Source organism: Drosophila obscura, unplaced genomic scaffold (assembly GCF_018151105.1).
Source record: "Drosophila obscura isolate BZ-5 IFL unplaced genomic scaffold, ASM1815110v1 contig_14, whole genome shotgun sequence".
NCBI lineage: Eukaryota > Metazoa > Arthropoda > Insecta > Diptera > Drosophilidae > Drosophila > Drosophila obscura.
Genome location: NW_024542724.1, coordinates 425394 through 439705, shown reverse-complemented (window position 1 = coordinate 439705; position 14312 = coordinate 425394).

Sequence of the window (14312 nt, the reverse complement as noted above, 5' to 3'; positions counted from 1 at the left end):
ACGAAACGGAACGAATGAAACCAAAGCAAACGAAGCGAAGCAAGCGTAGAGGAGTAGAACGAGGCGACTGCTGGCTCCCAGACAGACAAACAGACAGACAGACAGACAGACAGACAGAAATCCATTCATCAGTGGCAAATTTGTTGGTGGTATGAATCCATCATGTTCCGAGTGAAAGATCGTTTGTCGCTGATCATCAGCTTAAAAATCGCGCAAATGACGAGCGTAAGACATGAGATGTGGTTTCGTTCGCTGTGAATACCCCAGCCAGAGCCCGGCCTGTCTGTGGTGTTGTGTCTGATGGTTGGATGGTTGCGGTGGCTCCGATCACCGAACACCACCGCAGCACAGCAGTCCCCGTCGACTGCTTCTTAGCTCTCCCGTAAGCTGACAACAACATCCACAGGCGGGGAGAAAGCATGTGGATCTGTTCGATGTTTTAACTGGTTTCTCATCTCCGTTGGCCGTATGCGTAAGCTAATGAGGTATATGGTGTGGACCCAGAATCATTTGGTTGCTCTACATGGGTGTATGGCCTATGGGTTTGTGGTGGGCTGATAAAAGGGAACTGAGAAGATCTTTTTAATAAGTCTAGGATCTGCGTGGATCTGAGTTTTGGCTAAACATTTATTATCTTAGTTAAAATTATTTAAGATACTTTTAATGTGCCTATAAATATGTAACTTCTCAGCTAAACTTTTCCAAGATATTTCTGGTTTAGTTACCTTAAAGTTCCTTCTCCAAATATCCTTCTTCTCCAACCCCCGAACCCTCAACTGTAGCTCATGCCAGCTACCAGTATGGTCGAAGGCTGACGCTTATAGGATGGCTGCCGTTTTGGGGGCAGGCAGCAGCAACAGCAGCTACCACATATCGGAATTCCCCCCAACTGTGCCACCACAAATGATGTTGATTTTTATCAAAACTTATTGAGAAAACGTAATTTTTTAAGCTTTACATGTGTGAAGGCGGCGGGACTCGACTCCAGAGATGCATCCATGCCCATGCCCATGCCCATACAGAGATACAGATACAGACTGTGTCCAGTGGCTGGCTTAGTGGATGCTTTGTCAGTTAAGTGGAGTGGAGTGGAGTACACCCAGATGTGGGGGCATGTGTTTGAAAAATCAGCACACTGCGGGCTGCTATAAATACTCGGCCATACAAATGCAAAGCCTACCTGAGAGTGGAGGAGGCGAGCCGAGTGGAGTGGAGTCGAGTCGAGTCCGTTGTGGTGGGTTGTCCATCAATTTGCAACTTGCTGTGCAAATATTCAGCAAGTTTTATTTGGTAGCACACACACACACACACACACATGGATGGGGCAGGGTCTGGTGCCTGTGTGGTCCTGTGACTGCAGGAATAAATTGCCATTAACGATCCCATATATATTCGAATTGATTTAAATGGGAAGTGCGTAGCGCTGCTGTCCGCTGTCGCTGTCCGTGACCGCAGTTAATGCCAACTCCATATTTCACGCGACAACTGGGCTCGGATATGTTCAGATTGGATTGTTTGCTTTAGATCTGGGGCTTGGGTCTGGGTCTGGGGGTCTAACGAACTTCTAATAGTTGCAGCAGATTAATCTTGCCGGCAACTGGCCCCAGATGAATCGAAATGAAAACATAAAAACGATTTAAAATCGATTAACCCGATTTGCCGACATGCAACAGGTTCAGCCCTCAATTTGGCTTCCCCTCTTGGTCGGTTCCAGTCTTATTATCGAAAATGTGCGGCTTAAAACAAAGGCTTGAAATTGCTTTGGATAGCAAATGGAGTCGGGAATCTGTCGGGTCCCTTGGCCGCTGCCGACAGAGCATTCAGTGTGGCAAACGCCTACCGCCAAGATATTTTTTTTCGGGATCTTTCTCTCATTTTTGTATCTCATCGCACGAGAAAGAGGTGAGAAAATTGTTGATTAGCTTCTATGGAGGCTATGGCTCCACCACCGTCCCTCGCCCACCCCTCTCCACATATTCCCATGTTTCAGAGTCCCAAACTCTCAGCCTCTGTCCCGTTGCCAGGCGATCTTGATGAAGATCAACATGCCATTGGTGGGCGTGGTTGCATATGACTTTGATTTCTGTCGGCATTTCGCTTTGGCTCGCGGATGCTGAAAATAATACATATACGAGTATGTGACTATTGGAATAAATATGAAGGATATGCGAATGCTGACGACAGGTGAATACCCTGGAATAAATGGATATTATTTGGGAAGGGAATTTTTATGAGAAGGATAATTCTTAGTGGAGTTCAGTTGAATTTTCTAATATATTTATTTATTTGTTATAAAATCAATAGCCAAACATATCTCATATTTTCCCCATCTACTCCCCGAAATAAGGATAATTTTATCCCCTCGAATCTTATTCAAAATAATTTAATTTGTTACTTTAATCTCTTTAATTCACGGGGTCCATCTCTATTAAACTTTTCCGCCACTGCGGCCCATCTCTATGGAAGATTACTGCTAATCGCTTCCAGTGCAATGATAACCTCACATTATTCAGCTAGCTAATACCAACCCCAACTAAACGCTCCGTAATCACGCCATATTCTAGTTGTTACAGCCATTTGCATATACTCAATATACCCTCGAACGATCTGCGCGAATAATTATGCAGCGGGTAACCGCTTTGGCTGCCGATTTCGCTTCCTCCTCGGACTCTTCTGCTTTTGCTTCTGCTTCTGCTTCGTCGTCTTTGGATTCCAATTCTGGGGCTTCTGCTGCGTCTTCGGATTCCCATTCTGGTGGAACTGCTGCCCACTATCACTTACTACACTCAACGCCCCGATCTGATCTGCGGCATCTCAGCAACGGCAACGGCAACAGCCTCAGTCTCATCGGCCTCATCGGCCGCATCAGCTTGATTGTCGGAGAGGGCTAATAATAAATTCGAGCGCGTGCAAGCGCATGCCACCTTGGCCCCTTGTGGCAGGCAAGCAGGCCGTGGCAGTGGCAGGGCACCTTGCAGCCGCTCCGAATCTGCCACCGATGCCGCCGCCGCCGCCGCCACTGAAGTCGGTTTGGAACGGGGCAGGGCCTTTGGTGGCAGCCGCTCTATAATTATCTCAAACTGAAATTAACCGTCGAAAGAGTCGGGAAGATTATGCGCAGCGCATCGTATCGCATCGAGATTGAACTGGGAGGAATGGCAGGGGATCGGCAAAGTTAGTGGACCGCACGCTAACGCTCCCTCTGCATGCTAGACGCGTTTGCAATTTGGATGAGAAGTCGGGAATCAGAGAGAGAATCGAGAAGAACGGAGTCCAGAGATCAGATGAGATTCTCTCACCTCGCCGTCGAAATGTTTGTGCTAATTTATTGCGCGTTAATATCGACAGGAAGAGATCGCAACTGAGGAGAACCAGTTCTGCCCTATCCCCCAGCCCATGGGCATGTGGGGTATTCCACTCTAATTGAAATGCCCGCTCGTTCTATCTCTTATCGCTAGCGTCACACTTACACATGTAACAATTTCAGATAGTATGCGCAGTCCCAGGGACCGGAGACCGACTCGGGTGCGTTCCCGTTCTCGGGCTCATTAGCGGAATTACAAGTCATTACCAACAAAACTGACCGAACAAGAAGCGAGTGACTCCGACTTGGACTCGGCAATTATAAGTAAATTAACTTTTTGGCCCAAGTATTCAGATTAGAATCTAGGCTACCTCCTCAGCCCGAACCACCAGCCCGATGTATGATTGATGGACTGTCCATATCAATGACAACCGATCTGTGATAGTGGGATAGGGGGAAAGGGCACTGGCTAATGAAGTCATAGGAGCGAAGGGCAGTACCAACAATTTGTTTTCATTGAAAAAAGGGCAATCCGTACAAGGAAATAATATAAATATTAGGGAAATGCAACAAGCATCTGGAAAATATCTTTAAATTAAAATATTTTATACGGGTGTAATAAATGTCACAAAAAATAAATAAAAATAATAAACTCTAAGATCACGGAAAGATTTGACCCAATTTATACCATCATCGAAAGTATAATTTTAACTGAAATTTCAATCGATACCCCACAGAATTAAACTCTCTACTTCCTCTAAAGATACACTTTGTGATTACCTTTTGAAACCTTTTCCTCTTTTTATTAAAAGGAATACTCCTACGAATTGCGTCCATCCCCTTTAAATACGCTCTCAAAATGGAGTTCAACTCCCCTTTGCCACTAATTTCAGCTCTATGAAGTGAACCATGGTGTACCCTCCAACAACTAAGTCCACCTCTTCATGAACTATTAAACAGATTCCCTCCTTCCAGAATATTTCACACCAGCCAGCAGCAATGCTTCCACAGTGGAAATCAGAAGCTGCACTTAGTTTAATTGGATATCAGAGGGCAATTTCAATTAGTCCAACAATTTGGCACGCATTTAATTGCATCGAAAGCTGAGCAAATCCTTGTCGGGCCAGTGTACCAAATCCCAAATTGCAATAAAATGTATTAAAAACGAGGCTTGCGTCAGAGTCAGACCATAAAATTACACCAACCTCGTACCGTTCAAAGCGTGTTCCGTGTTCCGCCCTGCTCATTTAACATTTTACCATAAAAATGTTGAAAAACAATGGCGGAGAGTCAGAGTCAGTGTCCCCGTCCCCCCAACTGCCACTCGGCCCCTGCGCTGATCTCTCACTAACATTCTCACTCTCCTGGCCACATTAGACAGCCACGTGTCTGGGTCATTATGCTGAAAGTTACACGAACGTGGCGTCGGCGTTGACGTTTACTTTTTTTGGGCCAAGTACAATGTCTACGCAGCACTGGAAGTGTCCAAAGCCCAATCCGAATCCCAAATAGAAACCAAACCCAAGGCAACCTCTAGCCCCGCTGCAAAGCCCGGCCCAGCCCAGCCTTGTAGCACAATTTGTAGCTGTCAGTGGGACCAAGAGACAGACACACAGACAGACAGACAGACAGCCAGCCATGACACGTGTGTGTGCACCCGTCTTCTGTGTGTAGTGTCTATAAGTGAGTGGGCGGGTGTCAGAGTTTTAGTTAGCCGACTGGCGGAGGGTCGGTCCATTGGCGATTATCGCCCGGTGCCCGGTGCCCGGTGCGCGACTCCCAATCCCCTTTGTTGCCGAATTTAAAAATTAGAAACGGATTTGGCATTGCGCATAGAGCGGCTTACATCCGAGACTTCCCGAACATATCCGGGCCGAACAACATAATTGTTAATTTTAATGGCCTATGAAAAGCGGGGATTGTTGGGATTACCACAGATGAGCGAGCGGCGGTCGGTGCTTGGGGATGGGGGAAAGACTGTTGTGTGTGTGTTGGGATGGGATGGGAGGGGTGTGGATTAGGATGTGTAAGTGAAATGATATCCGATACAGGAAGTTAAAGTTGAGCCTTTATTAAATGAGGTATTGAATAGGCGCTTATTTCATTTAGGATTTGATTTTAGAGAGTTGGAGAAAGTTTCCCACAAGGCTGTGATGTAATTCAAATAAACAAATAAATACACTCATATTTATTAACTTCAAGACTTTATTTATTTTCCCCAATAATTCTTCGTATCTTAAGGTTTCTTTTCCCCCAAATAAAGTTCCAAGTTCAATATCATCATCTGTGACCGGGTGGGTGCCCTTTGTTATTCAAAAGCCAAAGCTCTCCGCCGTGTTCCGTGGCTCTCTGTCAATGTCACGAGATTTCCGTATAAATAATTCCCAACTAACGAACCGAGGCTCCCTAAACATACATCATCGACTCGTATTACGCTGACATTTTCGGCTGCTGGCAACTCGTGTGAGGTCCTCGCCCAGGAGCGCATCGCGGCTGTGCTGTGAATGTTGCGGCAACATGTGTCACTAACATGTCAATTAGATGCCCCAAAAATCGTGGCGCTGCCAGCGAGTTCAGTTCTTTTATTTCTTCTTCGAGTGGAAAAAAGTAGAACACGTGGCGAGGGGGAGAAAGGTAGACAGACAGTCAGGCAGGAACTCACTCTAGGCATTAAAAAAAAAAAAGAAGACAGCAGAGAAAACGTTGAAGTGTGAACAATTTGTGGCAAGGATCTTGCTGGCACTCAGTTAATTAAGAGACTGCTCCCCCACACATGGCCCACCCATAGGGACTGTTGTGATTTCTCGCCATATCTCCCACTCTCCCACTCTCCCTGCGTCTCATAATTATTTAAAATTAATGACTATATGAAAATGTGACGTCCTGGTCCCCGCTCTGGCGCCACTTAAGCGCCCCGTTCGCATAATTTATTAATTGTCAACTAAATTTGACATTTCCAATGTGTTGGCAATGAGAGGGGGCGACAACGGCCGATGGGGGACAGCAGCAGCAGCAGCAACAGCAGCAGCACCAGCCCAACTTCGGCGGCATTCAATTTGAATTCTCTTATTTTTATGTTGGTTGCCTGTCGAAGTGTGAGAATTATGCGGTGCATGCAACAGCAGCAACAAACACATGCCAATGCCCACTCGTTGTCGATGGGAGGTTCATGGTGTTGCTGCTGTTGCTGTTGCTGCTGCTGCTTCTGTTGCTTCTGTTGGAATGTCATAAATTTCGACGCGCTCATTAGCGTTTTGCGGTCTGCCTGTTATTTATACTCTCGGCGAAGGATATTGCAGCTATATAAAGTAGGTGGAACGCATATCAATTGGTGATTGCAGAGCGTACAGTTTCCAATCACCATCTGAACATAAATATCTCTAGGGTATCCCGTGTTCGACTGCCATTCATTGCCATGTTGCATATTTGATGCCTGAATGGTTTTCATTTTCAATACTCTGCCACTTGTGTGGGCCTCCAATCCGTACACCCACCGTCCCAGCCCTGCTGGCCAAACCATTTCCAGACCTCGTGCGCAAAAGTGACGCCAAAAAACAACCAAAAACAAAATAAAAATGGGAAAGAAACGAGAACATTTTCATAATAATTTAATGGATCTGTTTGAAATCCGATAGTGCCCCATGTGGCAGTGTGTGTGTGCTGTGCTGTGCTGGCTGTCACTTTTCACATTGGCTGCGACATAAATAATAATTTATTGGGTTAGTGGCTATAAATGTTTCATTTGACAATTTCTCATCTAATTTCGCACTAACTGGGTGACATTAATCAAGACCGTTTTGTGTGTGTGGGAGTCTGGAACTATTTATAGCCATCGAGGAGAGTTCATCATCATCAACATCATCAACGGCGGACATGTGTTTTTCCATCTGTGGAACAGGTGAGTTCTCCACGAGCATACTCGTCCATCCATTTAACACTGAAAACGCACATAAATTTCCCACTGCATTCATTTATCAATTTGTCTTTATCCGATGCGGAGAGCGGAGAGCGGTGCAGTGGAGTATCGCGCATTCTGAACAAATATTTGTAATTAATTAAACGTAAATGTAAACTATAATAATTTAATGCCTACCGTTCTCCAGCCCAAACGGACACGCGCCCCATAACGTGGTAGTCCCCGAACTGAGGATCGATCTGTAGCTGCTTTAGCTGGAAAAACCGCATGACGTCCTCCAGGGGGATGGGAGTGGGGTGAAGGGAAGCCAGGCCAGGACAGGTGCTTCGGCTAACACGAGCCTTCCGATAAAAGTTGAAAAGTCATCGGGGTCGATGGATAAACATTTGCGGGGGATCTCAACTTAAGTTGGTTTTTATTCGGAGAATTTCCTACCGCTGCAATGGGAACCTAATGGAAATTAGAGACAAATTAGCTCCCTTTAGGGGGTACCTTTAATTTAATTTGGTCAGAAACTTTCACTGCATAGTAGGAACTAACGGAGTGTATCTTAGATCTGAATCAACAGAGAAGTCAGTCCCCTTTCTGATACATTTTCCCTTCCAACCCACAGTGCAGACCACACAGAAATGAAAGAATCAACGAATTGTTGGCATATCGATCGAATCAATTGGTTTGTCATTGCATCAGGCAATGTGTCGATGGCACTTGCAGCACTCACCTAAAAAGCGGCACCAACCACAGCGGCACCAACCACAGCGGCAACAGCATCACCAGCAGCAGCAAGGTGCGTAAATTTAGAACCAGAACCACCCAAGTGGCTAAAAGTGTCAATTCGTGAGAATTTCACAAATTCCAATCGATGTGAATAATCAGAATTGGCGGCGACAACAACAATTGGAATGCTCTTTGAAGATCTAAGTAAAATGTCCCTGACAAGCCAGAGAAGAACTGAAAAAGTACAAGTAATGGGAGGGAAAATAAAAGAGGAACAACCTTGTTGAGTGACAAAGAATTGCCAGTGAAAGGGGAGAGTGGTGGGGTACAGAGGATGGTGGTTGTGGGAAAGGGTGTTGCAGCAGCATCGGCTAGCCCTGTATGCACATAAAGTACGACGCTTGATATACCCTTGCAGGGGGTATTATTGTCATTTGTATTCAATATTAAATATTATACACAATTCAGTGAAGTTTAATCAATGTGGGACCACCATGTTGTCCAGTTGCCAAATGAAATATGTGCGTACGTATCTGTTAGAGTATTCAAGATTCGGAGCTAACATTCACTGACTTGTTTTTAATCTGTTTTCTGCTTGGCTTTTGTCTCGTGCGACTTTTAATTAAGTATATTGCCTGCAGCCTGGCAACAACAACATCTGGTGCAGTTCCTTCTCCTTCTGCTTCTTCTACTTCTGCTGGCTACGGCCAAAACTAATTTCTCCGAGCACAGACAGACAGCCAAACACAAACACACACAAACACAATGGCAGAGAGTCAATCCTTAGGCTGCCTGCCTTCTTCTTTCGCCTGCTGCTGCTGCTGCGGCTCCTCTTCCTGTGGCTCATTTATTTGAGTGCTGTGCTGCAATTGTTAACAAGCTACGGACAAGTTGCAACTTGTCTGCCTGCTGCACTACCATCTTGTTTTGCCACCCCACCATACACACACACACGTCGGTCCCTCTCTTTCTTCTTGTGTCTCGCCTGTCTCTTTCCCGCCTGAGTGCGTGCGCTGTAGTTAAAGCTTTCAACATTTTGCTGCCATTTTTGCCAAGCAACGCCCTCAATCATCTGCCTGCTTAGCACTCACACACACACACACACACACACACGGACACGCACTCAAAGCCAGAGAGTGAGAGAAAGGGAGAGACACTCTCTCAGATTTGCACTCAGTTTCCCCGACTGGAATACTCTGCACGACACTGGAAGTCTTGCGCACTCGCTCACTGTCGCCTCCTCTCTGTCTCTCGCACTGGCGAGAGCTTGAGCAGCTTTTGGCCCCCCCGCCAAAATGGCCGCACCACTTTTTGATCACTCAAAACTCAAAACTTTGCGCTCACAATTCGCTCTTCTCACTGCGTGCCACTGTTCTCTTAGCTCTCCTGTGGGGCAACTGCTCCAGCTCTCTTTTCTCTCCACCTGCCCACGTTTGTTCTCTTTGCTCACCTTCCTCTGACAATCGCTTTTCTCTTTACTCCTTTGCTTTCATTTTGCATTCGTCGACGCTGCTGTCCGCTGGGCCACCTCACGCAACGGAACGGACACTCGAGTGGGATTCTATTTAAAATGTTTGCTTTGATCTGCTGTCGTATATTTCGCACCTGATTAATATTAAGTTTTATTTGATTCTGGCATCGCTGATTATTTTGATTATTATTTTCCCCGCCTCGTCGCACATAATTCACAGACCATAAAGAATGTGTTAAGGCGACGAAAAACATGAAAACTACACGAAATATATGCGAGATTTATGAACTAGAATAAAGTTTTTTACCAACGCTGTGCACATTAAAATCGCTTCGTGCCTCATTGGAGCGTGCTCGTGGCAAATAAATGAACGGAAATATGGGGGAAATTGTACTAAAAAAAGCTTGCTTACTCAAAGATTTCCGTGAAGGAATATACAAACATATATCGTGGTATATTTTCCAGATATTTAAGGCGGAATACGAACAAAAATTGTATACTAAGATTACATTGAAGAAAGAAAAATGCTCAAGGGGACAGAATATTTTATTTAATAAAATTTAAATTTAAAACTCATGTTTGAATTGACTAAGCCACAAAAGAAAGGAATTCTGCAATGTTTAGTAGTAAAAATATTTTTTATTTTTAAAGACTCAAAGTATTATAGCCTCAAATACGCAAATTCTTTTATTTAATTTTTGATTTTCCTGAATTGTGGTGAATTATCTGCACAGCGTTGACATCTTATTACAGCCAATAACGAAATAAGCAAGGCAATTAAGTTGGTTGCAGCTGACGACGAGGAAGACGCCCCCACAGAACCCACACATGGAGCAGCAGCAGCAGCACCAGCAGCAGATGCCTGGCAGCCATAAGATACATTTCATTCTGTGCGGTCGCATGTGCAAATGTGCCACTCAAGTTGTCTCTGCCTCACCCTCTTTGCCACTGACTCAGACTATGCTTCTATGTGTGTGTGTGTGGGTGTGGGTGTGTGTGTGTGTGTTTGTAATTAGTGGCAAAGCTGCTGTCGCCGTCTGCAGTTTTTGTCCGGGGCCTTGGATTGCCGGAGAAGCCCTGTGCCTGCCATCCAGATATGCCAGCAAAAGATGAGCTACAAATTTCTCAAATGTCAACACCAAAACGGAGCCACAGAGCACGGAGCCTATACACGTACAGGCTCTGCTTGTATCTGACAGATACTTTTGCCAGTCTGGCCCCCAAATGAAATGTACATTTTTCATTGCATTATTGCATTTGTTAATGCAGAGTTGTCATTTATTAATAGTCACTAAGGGACACGTTTCCCAGTTGATGATGATGATGTGGATATTGATGAAGACTTCAGCAGATCAATCAGCTGGCAGTTCATTTTCTAGCCCATATATATAGTACCATATTCTCGTAGTTTTTGGTTATCTAGAGGATCTTTTCTTGGGCACTTCATTAGCCAGTTGACAGCTGCTAATGAACCTTTCAGAGCTGGCCCACAGGCCAACCCACCGCCCTCTTCCTTTTCTGGGGAGGAGAGGAGTTCATTGAACGTGGCAGCGGCAGGCATCGTGCACGAAATTGCAAAAACCGATTTACACGGAAATTATTTTCATTTGAGTGGAAAAGGGGTATGGAGATTGACACCCTATAAGCGAAACACTTTTGATGGTGAGTACTGAAATTCCTTTCTGAATGATTATCTCCAATTCTTTTAAGCTCTTCAAGAATTATCTTTTATCTTTGAGGCATAAGTATTTCATAACAATTTTTCATTGATTTTTCTTTTTTTAGGTTTCTTCATCTTTAAACTGACAAACCTTTTCCAAATATGTTACACCTTTTGTAGAGCCCCTTCTTTGGGAGGTACATACATATAACTATGCCAGGGCCGCGCCCAAGAACAGCGTATCCCTGCCGGACCAACTTAAATTGCAGCGATAAGCTTTAAACTGCAGGCACTTCCGGCATGCTGCCCGCTCCTCTGGATATATGTATGAATATATATCCCATATACATATACTCGCACGGCTACAATGTATATAGCGTATATAGTGTGTGGGTATCCGCATGGAAAGTGTTGGCAAGGATATGCTTAAACATGCAAATTTTCAATATGCAGACAAAACAGACACAAGCACAACATACATGCTTGCCTGCCGCCCCAGAGTGGGGCAGAGATGGAGAAATTTTCACTGGCGGAACGTGAAATGCAATTGGGGCCATCCCGCCGCATACCCAGCCCCCATCCTTAGCCCCGTCTGGCATTCGATGAAATTGCCGGATTGTGTTGAAGTGTGATGTAGGCTTCGCTTGTTGGACTCGGACTCGGCCTCCGACTCGAACCCAAACTCAAACTCGGGCTCTGGACGGGCCTAGAGGCCTTTGGCATATTTCTCCGTCGTGAAATTAATTTCTCCAGCGGTCCCTCGTTAAAAATATGTACGTAAGAGCTCTTTATTTCATATGATGTGAGTACGAGTATGTGCACTCAAATTACCATAATTAAGCAGGCCCTGGTATTGGGTCTTTCATGTTCATAATATCAACTAATTTGTACGGTTCAGGGGGCTTTTCTGGAGCTTTGTTTGCTTTTAAAGAGTGCTTAGGGAGTGGGATAAGAATCAAATAATTGCTCTCCCTCATAGTACAGTTTATATATAGGAGAAAATGCCAAAAGCTAACGATATATCAAGTGGAACTTTAGGTATAAGAGGTAAGGTTTTAATTATTTTGCTGTTTGTTAATTATATTTAAGAATCACTCATATTATTGTATATTTTCTACGATATAAGGACCCTTTATATAGTTTTCCCTCATTTATTACAGTTTTCTGAATTATTTACATAAATTTGTATATTTTTCTTGATTGTTTTGCACAATCAAATATCCGATAAACATGTCTATTCTTTCCTTCAGTGGATCTTTATTCTCTACGACAAACCGCAACTCATTCAATGGTTTTCCGCATCACCCTAGACCTCTTTTCTGGTCAATATCCATTTTCCTCCCCCAAACTTCTTGTCAATAATTCCCATTTATCATTTCCTCTACCATCTCAAACCACATAACACACGCCACAACACTTGTAGACCTTCGGGGCAGAGTGGCAATGGGCACAGAAAAAGTTGCCAAATCATGGAGCGGACAGGCCGAAACGTTACCGATTCGAATCGAGTCGATCCGTTGACGAATGAACTGCCGTCCGGCGGCTAAATGTATCTTCATTTGACAAGCTGACGTTTGTTGTTTTTTATTCCATGTTGGCTCTTTGATAAATTGAATAAATTTAATGGTATAATTAACTCATGTTCATGGCTAATGTGAATGTGCCCCGCCCTCGTTTGAAGCTCTGCTGGATTTTTTTCTTTCTTTTTTCCATCGGGAGGGGGTACAGCGAGACCAATTATATGGTATAACATTAGGTCTGGTTAATGCATCAAAACTGTTAAGTGGATCACGATATTTTTTGTGTCATAAACGTGCTTTAGGCAATTAAACTCAACGAAATATATATATATATATAAATGGCTAATGATTGTCTAGGCTATGTGAAATGTTCATTCAAATTGTTTGAATGGGAGATGGCTTAGACATTTACGAAAGTATCTTCTTCTTCTAGTATTTCACTGTATGTAAGTACATCTTTGGGATAGTAAGATAACTCTGCAGTAAGTATCTTTGGGATATCAACACATAAATAAGACCAAAATCCCCATGCATTTATTATCTAAATCAAGATGTTTCAGTATCTTTCGGAAGGCTTTTCCTAAATAAATAGCCACTCCTTGATAAAAGAGAAAGTCCACCAAAAAACATACAATTTATGCGAAACAACCCCTGTCATACGCATTCCGATTCCATTCCACAGAAATACACAAAAAATAATTTAGATAAAAGTTAACATAATTTTGATAAGCTGGCCAAAGAAATTTATATGCTCGCACCTAACTGCAAATTGTGTGTAATGAGCTAAGCGGCCTCTGCTCTCACCTTTACCTTTACCTGTTATTCTGTTTTGTGTTCCTTTTTTACTTTTCTCCCCCACCTCTTATTTAGTGGCACCTTTTATGCTGTCTAAGCCTGAAGAAGACATAAATTTGTTAGCGCCTGCCTGGTCAAGATCCCGAGACTCATCCTTTGGAGGGTGTATTTTTTTTGGGCACTGCTCCTGTTCCCTGTGCCATGCCCCGTGCCCACAACAGTAACTGAGAAAAAAACACAGAAAATTTAGTCAGGAGAAATGTTAAGGTTGCCGCCTGCGAGATCGGTCGCTGGAGATAACTTGGCTCATATTTATGTTGGAAATTAGGCAAATTTTTAGTGGCGAGATAATTTGTGTACGACTTTGTCGCAGTGAGTGAGAAAATTTCAGGTATCTACATTCCATAATGGTTCGCAGCGGAGGTTACTTTTGTGGTTTGGGTTTTGGTGTGGGACTAGGAATTTGTAACGCTTTGCAGGAAGAGAAATGGAAATTTTTAACGCAAGTGAACAAGCAAGAACAACAATGTGGTGGATGTAAATATACTTATCAAAGTCTGGGTAGACCTTTACCCAACTCTGCTTTGCGTAAGAGGAGTTTTTCTAAAAAGGAAATGGCAAATGAAATGGAGAGGAGTTATCTTCATGAGTTTAGTCCTTTAACTTTCACCCTTAACTTTTTGTCATTAACTACTCCTTTTCCCCATTAGAACTTTCCTTCCTATATGTAATTAAAATCTCGAGCAACTTGATATGTTATCAATACAAAAAGTTGTTAGGCCTATAATTAAATCAAGTCAAAGGACTCACAACAATTGTAAAGTAAAACTGGATATATTTTTCATAGCAATATGACACTTTCTCACAGTTGTTTTCCGAATACCAACCACCCCACCCGCGAAAACCCACGTGCCTTAATTAAGACATTT